This window comes from Monodon monoceros, unplaced genomic scaffold (genome assembly GCF_005190385.1).
Source record: "Monodon monoceros isolate NGI ecotype Baffin Bay Population unplaced genomic scaffold, NGI_Narwhal_1 Super_Scaffold_18, whole genome shotgun sequence".
Taxonomy (NCBI): Eukaryota; Metazoa; Chordata; class Mammalia; order Artiodactyla; family Monodontidae; genus Monodon; species Monodon monoceros.
In genome coordinates this window covers 127,503,798-127,514,355 of record NW_021703774.1, presented here as the reverse complement: position 1 = coordinate 127,514,355, position 10,558 = coordinate 127,503,798, and the positions used below count along the sequence as shown (strand labels likewise).

Here is a 10,558-nt window from a genome sequence, read left to right as displayed (position 1 = left end):
AGCCCTATTGGCGTCTCTGACTGCACTCATTGATGCAGCTACGACGACTGTATAAAATGTGTTAGATTGGCATGAAAAGGCACTGACTGAGAGCTGGTGGGGTTTCCATTATCTGGGTGGACATCTTATTTACTTTAGGGGATCCTGAGAGCAAGATGAAAGTATATGAGAACTGAGATGGGGCGTGGGACGTAAGCTGATGGGGTTTTTGGGTTGGTGAGGGGTGGCGGATAGGGAGCTTTACAATCATCCAGGCTATGCAAAATGCGGCTTTGTGATGTCCCTGGTCTCCCTCGCACCCTCAGGAGAAGGACCGGTGGGTGGAACATTTTCCTAATTAGAATCTGCAAAATTATGAAACTGGAAGCCCTGTGGTTCCTTGCATTTTAGAGATTGTGATTTTATAGAGCCCATCCCTTCAGTGTAGCTCAAAAGCTGGGTAGAGGAGAAAGTGTCATTTTTAACTTCAACCAGGAGTCACATAAAGGAGGGCAGGGGTTGCTTCTCAAGGCACATCGTGCTCTTTAGTCATTTGAATTGCTTCTGAATCCCTCGGGATACTGTACATGGCACGGTACCGTTCCTTCTGCTGATTCCTGGGGTTACCAGCCCCCTGCCGAGTGCATACTTAAGTCAATATTTCTGTTAATTGTTACATTACAAATTGTTCCATATCCCAGTGGTGGGAGCTCACGCTGATGCCAGCCGTGGAATGACAACACCTACACACAGTCCCAAGGGGTCCTCACGTGCTGTGGGATTTGCCTTTTGAGAATTTTATTTAGTATATCATTCACACGTCAGCACTCATAGAATAGACAGAGGATGGCAATAGATTTATTTGCATCCTATCAAATCCTAAGTGGAGAGGGCTTACTGCCATGTTTTAAGTGCGCCTGGGACACCTGGAGTTCAGTAATGTGTTCATATGCTTATACTCACTTCCACCTCAATTTTCAACGCCAAGATCTGTCGGACAATGGGTCTAATTGTGAGTCATGTAAACTATGATAATTAAAAGCTGAGACAGATGCATTAAGAGAATATATTTCTTACATTACGCAAATGCACTTTATTTGTATGTGTTTGTTTGATCTGCAACTCATGGAGAGCTTTGAGAAAAAGTGTGGTTTCTGTGGGAACTATTTGAAGACTTTAAGTTTCTGAATCTGGAACCTGCAAAGTTGGAAGCTTAAATGGACGGGTGAGTTGGACCCTTTCCTCCCCCAATCTAGGGTCTAGGGCACATGCACTCTGTCAGACTCTGGGCAAATCATGCCTAACTTCTCCTTGCAGATAAAGCTGATGCTAACTTTCCCCAAGTGCTGGCTGTCACAGCCGATGGAATGCTCAGGATTTATGAGAAATATCATTAGCTCTTTGGAAGAAGGCACTCGGAATAAAATAAGCCTTTTTTGACCAAAGTCATCATTGAAGGTTTTTTCTCCCCTTTGGAAATTTGAAAGGGAAAAAAGTACTAAAAAGGATGTTGGGTTTGCTCATACAGAATAATCCTACAGAGACATCAGCCCTGATAACTGGGCATGAAAACCACACACCCTATCTTGTGCTTAACCCAGTGGAATCCTGTGGAGAACTGGGTGGCCCGTGGGACTTGGAGGCAGTGGCATTCATTCTTAAGGTCTATGTTCTCCCTGACAAAGTGGTTGGGAAACTCTCTTCTCACTCCTACTTTTTCTCCCGTTGTTCCCTAAAAGACCCAAAGTGCCACTGGTCACTAAATCTCCCATAACAAGCAGTGACTTTGTATTAAAATGTATATAATATAACCACGTAGTAGATGCCACATATATCAAGTAATTTCCATATAATTAACTCCAATTAATTTCCAATTAATTAAAAAATAAAACTCCAATTTAATTTCCAAAACTATCCTATGACATGGAGACTTTTATCATGCTTCATTTTACAGATGAGGAAACTGAGTCACACAAGGTCACACAGCAGAGCCAGGCCTCACATTCAGGACTGTTTGACTTAAAAACCTAAGCATTGAACTACCCAGCTCAGCGAATTTAGCCAAGGCTAATGTGACTACTGCTGGCACAAGGGTTATCTCCAGGTCTCTTAGTATTTTGAAATATCCCTGAAGGATTCCCCTCCCTCTTCATCACTACCCCACTGGAGCTTAGCTAAATATTCAGCTCCTTTGTGTCTGTGCTCTGCACTCATTGTCAATGCTTCTTACAAAGGAGACAGATCCCCACACACGGCCACCCCTGTCCTGCTTCTAACCCCCAAGTTGTGAAACAGGGCTGAGTGCTGACAGAATGAGCAGAGAGGCTGCTCATTCCTCAGTGACTCCAGAGGAGTCCAAGTCATATGAAGAGGACAGCCTAGGTAGGAAACTCAGCTCTTTTACTTGTTAGCCATATAACTGTGGGCAGGTAACTTGATCTCATGGTGCCTAAGTTTCCTCATCTGTGAAATGGGAAAAATAGCAGCATGTACTTTATAGGGGTATTATGAGGATCAAATGAGTTGTTTGTTTGGTGTTTGGTGTGTGGTCAGAGCCATATGTCTTAGTAGTTCCTGTTATGATTCCTTGTGTAACTCTCAAAGTATAGACAGAGACAATGACCTTAAAAATTTTGGCTCACTCCAGATTGTCAGTTTGCATAACTGAGACAAGGACGGATTTGTCCACCACTACTGGGAGAACTGGGTGGCCCGCAGAATTGGCCTACTGTTCCGAAGTTATCTAGACATGCCCCCAATATAAAAGCTTGTCCACAAAATTGCGTGGTTCGTCTATTTATAAGAAATGCCTTTCATTCCACAAAAACGTTCTTGCTCTGGACCAGGTAGATTCTAGAGACACAAAGCTGAACAAGCCTAAGTCTTGGTTCCCTTTCCCAAAGACCACACGATCTAGATGGCGGCAAATGACCTAACTGTAATACAACATGGGAAATGTAGTAAAAGTCTCAAGGAAAGCATGAAAAAGGTGGAGGGGCTTAACTACGTTTGTACTGCTGGGTCAGAACAGTCATTGAAGACTTCCCAAATTAAGTGACATTTGAACCAGGGCTTGAAGAATGAGTTTGAGTTTGCTTTTGGAGAACGGGAGATGAATATGGGCAACCAAGAAGAAAGAACGTCTTGAAGATATGCATGAAGCTATAAAAATTTGGACTGTGTTTAAGGAACATTCTCTGTAGGGCAATGGTGGGGTTCACACTGGGATGAAGCAGGCTGTGAAGGGAATCACTTGTTTCCTAAAGACAGGAAGTAATGATGTTTAAATTCTTTGGTTGTAAGCAACAGAAATAAATTCTGGCAGCTTAAGCAAAAGGAAACTTTACAGAAATTAATCATTCCTGTAAATGATTTACAGGCCACCAACAGGAGGGGAGGGAAGGCAGTGTTCTTTGGGCATTGCCCCACTGTTTCTTCTACCTTTGTTTCACTATGATTAAAAAAATCCCAGGAGGGGGCTTCCCTGGTGGCTCAGTGGTTGAGAGTCCGCCTGCCGATGCAGGGGACATGGGCTCGTGCCCCCATCCGGGAAAATCCCACATGCCGCGGCGCGGCTGGGCCCGTGAGCCATGGCCGCTGGGCCTGCGCATCCGGAGGCTGTGCTCTGCAACGGGAGAGGCCACAACAGTGACAGGCCCGCGTACCGCAAAAAAAAAAAAAAAAAAAAAAAAAAAAAAAAAAAAAAATCCCAGGGGAGAGATTCTGATTGGCTGAGCTCAAGTCACATGCTCACCACAGGGTTTTACTAGGTGATGGAAGGAAAGATGGGGTGGGCAGACCCTCCAGGACCCCTTCAACTTCTAAAATGACAGTCAGCACACTAGAGGGTACCAAGACTATGCCTAATCAGGAAAGGTAATTCCCCTAAAGGAAATCAGGGTGCTGATAGGAAGGGCAACTATTTGATGGATAGACAAAAAATAACAGATGTCCATTACAAATAAAAATAATAATAGCTTCTCTTTATTAACCATATGTCATATACCATGCTGAATACATATTTTTCATATTTGTTTTATTTAACCCTCATAACAATTCTAGGAGCAGGTGTACTCCCACTTTATAGGGTTGGGGTAGGCATATCCCATTTTTACAAATGAAAAAAACTGCAGCTCAGAGAGGTTAGGTCCCTTGCCCAAGGTCACACAGCTAGTAAGTGAGCAAGTCAGAACTCAAACCCAAATGTCTCTAGTGACAAAGCTCTAAATGATTGCACTTTGTACCTCCAAGTTTTTGGGTGAAGTGCAAATGTCTGCAGGTTGACATCAGCTCCTCACTGCCCCACCTCAGCCTTTCCTTCTGCCCTACCACACCTGAATAATCACCATCAATTTTTGGGGGGCGGCCCAAAGATCCACATCGTGGAAAGGAGCAGAGTTACCTTGCCTGTAGGTTGTACAAACCAGCTGGTCAGCATCCTCTGCACTTGGGCTAAAACCTAGTCTCTCGAATCCTTTGTGGGTAATATGCGAAACCCCAAATCAACTCATTCCAAAGCAATTTACAGCGTCACTTCCTTTTGAGCCCCAGAAATGGGAAGGTACACATTCGCAGGGCTCTGAAGCATGTTGTTTTAATTAATGACTGAGCAGGAGCTTCTGCAATCCCTGAGGGCAGATCCACCCTCATTTAAAAGAATTCCACAGGAATTAAACTTACCCCAGAAGGTAGCAGGAATCACTTGCTCATCTCGTGGTAACTTCTCCCAAAGTACTGGGCCTGCCATTTTCAAATCTAGCACCACGTATTTAGTATAAATGGGGAAAACTATTTATTCACGTCATCTAGTCACCTAGTCAGCCAGTGGGTCATTAATCTAGTCTCTAGTGCTAAATGCTTATAAGTGTTATTTGACCCACCTAAACAGTGAAAGGTAGGCATAGGATCCTCACTTTATAGACAAGGAAATGGCATCTCAGATAGGTGAAGCAGCTAGCTTAAGGCCACACAGTAAGTAAGGGGCTCTTTCCCAGCTGCTGTGCAGTGTTCTGAGTCTTAGCACTCAGCAAATGTTCACTGACCTGAATCTTTTTACAGATTTTGAGCAGCAGTGATGGCTCTGTTCCAGTCTTCACAGATACCTTCCCTGAATCATCCAGAAAGGACCCATGTTGCCTCCTGCCAGGAAAGGATGCCTGAGAGTTCCAGCAAAACAGAGACTCTTGAACTGATCTGCCCATTCCCAGAGCTGTCCTCTCCAAGTCACCATCCACACTGGCCACCAGTGATGTGTCTAAAATGCAAAACCAATCATGCCACTTTGGAGCTTAACATCCTTCGATGGCTCCCAATTACCTTCACTAGAAAATCCACATTCACATGGAGTGCAAGACCCTTCATGATCTGGCCCTTGCCTACCTCTTCTGTCTCATCTACCAGAATATCCTCCCATGCTCTCTTCAACGTCCTCCCATGCTCTCTTCATGCTTGTTGGTCGTACAACTCTCCCAACACCCTTAAAGGCACTGACACACCTCTGTTCACTTGTTCTTTGTACAACCCCCTTCCCTTCTATATCTGTCTAGCTAATGCCTATTCAACCTTCAAAAGTCAGCTCAGCCATCCCCTCTCTGGAAAGTTCCCACCAGCATGATTGTGTCCATCCTCTGTGCTCCTCTGAAGACTCCCATAGCAAACCAGGGGGACCATCACTCTGGGCTGTAATGATATGGGTGACAGGAAGTTTTGGGGCTGCATAGGACATAAATCCCTACTCAAATGAGAATAAACAAAAAGGAAATAGTAAACCTATCTCACATAAAGGCCATTTGTAAGTATAGTGGGCTTCAGATGTGAGTCAATCAGTGTTTATCCTTTGGTTCTCTGTAATTTTCTCAGATCTGCCATTAACTTCTTCCTCAGGCTAACTTCCCCAAAGGCAGCTAAGAGGGCTGCTAACAGCAGTTGGGGCAATACAGCTAGAGGGGAAGAGAGAGAACCTTCTCCTTGGTTGTCCTTCCTTTTGGTATGATGAGGTCAATTTAGGTTGCATGCGCATCCTTGGACCAATTTACCACCACCCAGGGAATGTGGAATACTAATTGGTTGAAGCTAGGATACCTGAGTGAATCACAGACAAGTACGTGTGTAGGAGTCCCATGATTGGTTTAGCCCACTATGAATCAGCGTCCCCTAAGTCACATAGCTTATGTAGAGGAGGGGTGGGTACCTGAATAAAGATGGAGTTCTGCCAGGAAGGAGGAAGAAGGCAATGGATGCTGTCTAAGCCACTTCATTGGCCGCTTGAGTGCATACACACATCTGTCATCTCATAAGACTGTAAGCCTCCCGAGGACAAAGACGATGATTAGCTTATCTCTGCATCCTGCCATTCACCACAATACCTGAGTAACCTTTGGGGAAAAAAAATGAGATGAGTTATAGTTATTAAAATGTTGCTGGAGCTGAAGTTTATTCACAGTAAATTAAAGGTTCAGGTTTGCACGAGATAAAGGGGAAAGGCACTATTTCTCCCTGCTGGACCTCTGCTTGCTATATGGATTAGACCCTTGTAAGAGACATGTTTCTGTCTGCCAGGCTTTAGAAACAGTGATCTAAGAGTCAGACACTTCTTATTAAAGTTTAAAAAACATAGCTTTAAGTCATGCATTATATTGAACACTTTCATATCTCATCTGATTCAGTAGGTCGTAAACCTCACAGAGGTCACATTTTGTAACAGTAGTCACTTTTTACATCTCCAAACATTAAATAAAAATAAGAATTATTATGAAGAATAGAGATGTCTGTAGAGACCACTAACATGACACGTGAATATTATTATTATTAAGGACAGTATTATTTGGAGTCTGAAGTTTACAATGGCTGGCTCATCTCTAAGCTTCATTTTTTCCTTATTGAATTGAAGAGGGAAGGGCAGATTCTATCAATGCTCAACTGTTTTTTAAAAAAAACCTATTTAAAATACGGGTTCTTAACCCACAGCAACCTAGGGATGCTATGAATTCCTAAGACAGATGCAAAATTGTGTGCATGTGAACATTTTTATCAAGACAGAGATCATAGTTTTTGTTATATTCTCAGAAGGGTTTCTGATCCACAAAAAAGTTTAAGAACCACAGATATCGGAGGGGAATTCCCTCAAGACATTGGTTGTCCCAACGACTGGGGTTTCACATAAAGAAGAAAAGCTTTTCCCAGGGTCAGATTATTAACTTAAATTGGTTGCTTCCAGGAAATAGGTCATCCTTGGGTTTCTTTTAGGATGTTTTAACTTCAAGAGTTTTAGAGTCAGTAGATACTTGAAATGAATGGGACTCTGTAAGGAGAAATCAGAGAAGCAATTCCACAGCTCCCACATCCGCCCATGCCCACCCCTGAACCTTTCTTCAGCCCTTTCTTGAAGCTAAGAGGGCCTATTCTGACTCTCAAACACATCCTCGTTAGCGGCATTATCCCCACACTTACTGGGGACAATCTGTAATTTGCCTAGCCAGCCGAGGGACTTTCCCTCAGCTAACATCTGTCAGCAGAAATACAGCTGGTGGTTGATTGCTTGTCTCTGAAACCTTGCAATTTTGATGCATCATCCCCTCAACCATAATATGTAAAATAGTAAAAGGAAAGTAAAATCAGGAGGGAGTGTGGCTGTGTGCATGCACGTCCCTGGGTGTCTGTTCAGGGATGGTTCTGAAAAGGTGCTGTCTGGTTCTCCCCATGAAGCATCCTTGTCAAAGAAGGAGGATTTGTATTGCTAGTTATCTGCTATTTTTTTGTTTCCCTTGTTTCAGTGTTCAGTTGCATTTTACTGTTCAGAACTTGAAGCATGCATTCAAACTTATGGAGCATGACATTTTAACTATCTCATCTCACCATGATTTATCTCAATTTACTTTCCTCCAAACTGTAGTCGAGAAAAGCACACCACCTCCAGGTTCTCCAGTGGCTAGAAGACTGTAAACGGCATTAAATGAGCCCAATGTCAGTTAACTTGTGAGCAAGGCTTACTCATTAGATCCTGATTGTTCTCCTAATGAGATGCTTTCCTTCAGGATGGGAACGTGGGAACATCCGCAATGGTCTCTGCAGTGCTTGCTGAATGTTCAATACGAAACGGCAAAGATGATGAATCAAACGATCCCCAGTGAACGCGGGGATGTTCTGAACCCATCAGCCTGGCAGATCCTTAACACTTCGTATTTGAGGTTTCTGTTCCCCAAACATTTGCTTTGCCCCCAGATGATGCATTACCCATAAAATGCATCAATCCCAGGGCCCAGGGTGTTGCTGCCAGAGTATATTTTACTGTCTTTAGTTGACTTCCATGTTAAAGTCAACCTCAGCTGAACCTTGGTGGTAAAAACTCAACTCTGTCTGCACTCTCTCTAGGAGCCTCTGCTTCTGAGTGGAATGAATCGATAATGAGGTCATGAACAAATGTTATTAATGCCTTTTATTAGTTATACGGATGTTAATGTGTCCGATCGACACACAACTTTCTACCTCTCTAGTCTAACACGCGTGACCCTTAGTTCCCCCTCCTCTTCCTCTCTCTCTTTCATTCAGTCACAGTTACAGTGAAAGAATAATATATCACAAGCCATGACCACTTGGCTTTTATGAATTATCTGTTTAGAAAGATGCGAAGCTACCTTTTATAGCCACCATAATAGGTACTTAGACATAGTGGATCAATAGTGAACAAGTTTGCTGGTTATAGTTAATGGGTACCAAAGGGACACTCTGACAGTGACCTCTGACATTGTGCCTGACAAGAAATCTTTAGAGCAAAAAACAAGGAAGATGGACAGTTTTTAAATTTATGAATGTAGATCCATAGCAAATCATGACAGTTTTCTTCAGGTGGAAATAATTCGGATTTGCAGGAAGTCACTAATTTCTGCACACCCCTTAATTTGGACCCCTGAACTAGAAATAGCAGTCCATTTCTACGCTTTTTGGAAACAGCTATGGTGCCAGGCCTGACACAAGCCCATTTGTTATCCAAGGAGAACCAACTGAGATTGTTTTCCTGTCGAAAAGGACTTTTCTCTTTAAGAAATATGCTGTCATTTATAATTTTAAGCAGGCACAGATCTGTTAAACAGCTACACAGTAACGGGTTTCTATAAGAAGATCCACAGACCCATAGTTCTGGAAAGAAATTGAGCTTATGAGATATTTAAAAACCTAATGGGAATGGAATATTTTGGGTTTCTTCAAAAGATGGTTTCTACTCTGCACATTGTCAAGGGAGTTGAATAATAGATCCATTGTTGTGTGTCTGAGAGTTTGAGGCAATTATATTTTCATACATCCTATGGAGTTGATCTTAGGGAAATCCACCAGGGTGCCAAGCCCACATTTTCCCTCACTGCACTGCGGGGGACTCCCAAGGGTGAATGTTAACAGTGGCAAGCAGGTTTAAAAAGAGTCAGGGGAACAGGTAATTTGTGAGTGGTCTTGAAGAGAGCAGACTGCAGCATTCCACCTGGCAGAGAAATTAATATACGCGGCACCCAATCCAAAAGAGTGGAAAGGCCTGTGTGTGCAAAGCCCTCTTCACTCCACTCCACATGTACATACCGTATTATGATGTCACACTCCAGTAGCATTGCTCTGAAGTCTCAATGGTCTCCCTGCTGTTAAGCACCATTGAAAACACATTTGTCCTGACTGTTCTTTTCTTTTTAACCCCCTCTCATCTGTGTAAGATGAATCACTCCTGGATCCAGACTGACTCTGAGGGCAGAGCCAGGTCCTGACGAGGTAACCAGCCTCCTATGGCTTAAACATTTTAATTAATTTCAACACTAATGCACAAATGAGAGTTAATCACCCTGCTGCAGTGCTTTCTAATTTACTAAGTTTATTCATTAAAACTTTCCTTACTGAACTTTGATTGAATGTCATGCTTTTTTGGAGGCCTTTCAAACTGCCTTAAGGGTTTTTAAGGTGGTATCTTGGGCAGCTGCTGAAAGCTTTTAGTGTTTGCTTAAAGAGAAGAATGGGGAGGATCTGATCAGCAAGAAATCTTCTCTTTGCTGAACAAGGAGTCTTTTAGGTGGCAGGAGGCCTGTAAAAGCAGATTTGTTTTTAAGCAATATACAAAAAAGAAAGGGAAACTTAAGTATCTAATAAAAGAAATAAAATCAGTCACGTTAGTACTTGGCAAAACTTGGAAATACATTTCAGGGTAGTTGCAGCCATCCTTTAAAAACCAACAGAATGATAGCAGCACTTTTATTCGTGTGGGGAGAGAGAGTCATAATAGGTTTGCCAACCTCATTATTTGGGAATCAATGTAATACAAATCTTAGGTAAAAAAATCACAGTTTTTTCCGTTAAATGCTGGTACCTAAATTTTTTACTGAGATATTGTTTCAGTGAAGCATTTTATTTAAAATTAACTCAAGAAAACCACAATTTTTAACTCTCTAATGAATAGTATTCAATATTAGGGGACAAAGTACCCCATACTCTCAGTTAGGGAAAGGCAGATCTCAGGCTGACAGGTAAAATATATGCAATTGATTTTTCAGTCATTGACAATGTTGGTGTCTAAAAATGTGCTTCTTCCCAGTTTCTATCTTTCTGT

At 42.5% G+C, this 10,558-nt stretch overlaps 1 long non-coding RNA gene across 1 annotated transcript in view; it reads right to left on the bottom strand.

Annotated features, from left to right (window-relative positions):
• LOC114898283 overlaps window positions 1-9,730 on the bottom strand; it is a 10,722-nt gene extending 992 nt beyond the window's left edge. Inside the window, exon 1 of the long non-coding RNA XR_003794318.1 lies at window positions 9,547-9,730. This is a non-coding gene — a long non-coding RNA (uncharacterized LOC114898283). The remainder of the gene's footprint in view (window positions 1-9,546) is intronic.
• Window positions 9,731-10,558: the final 828 nt, after the last annotated feature.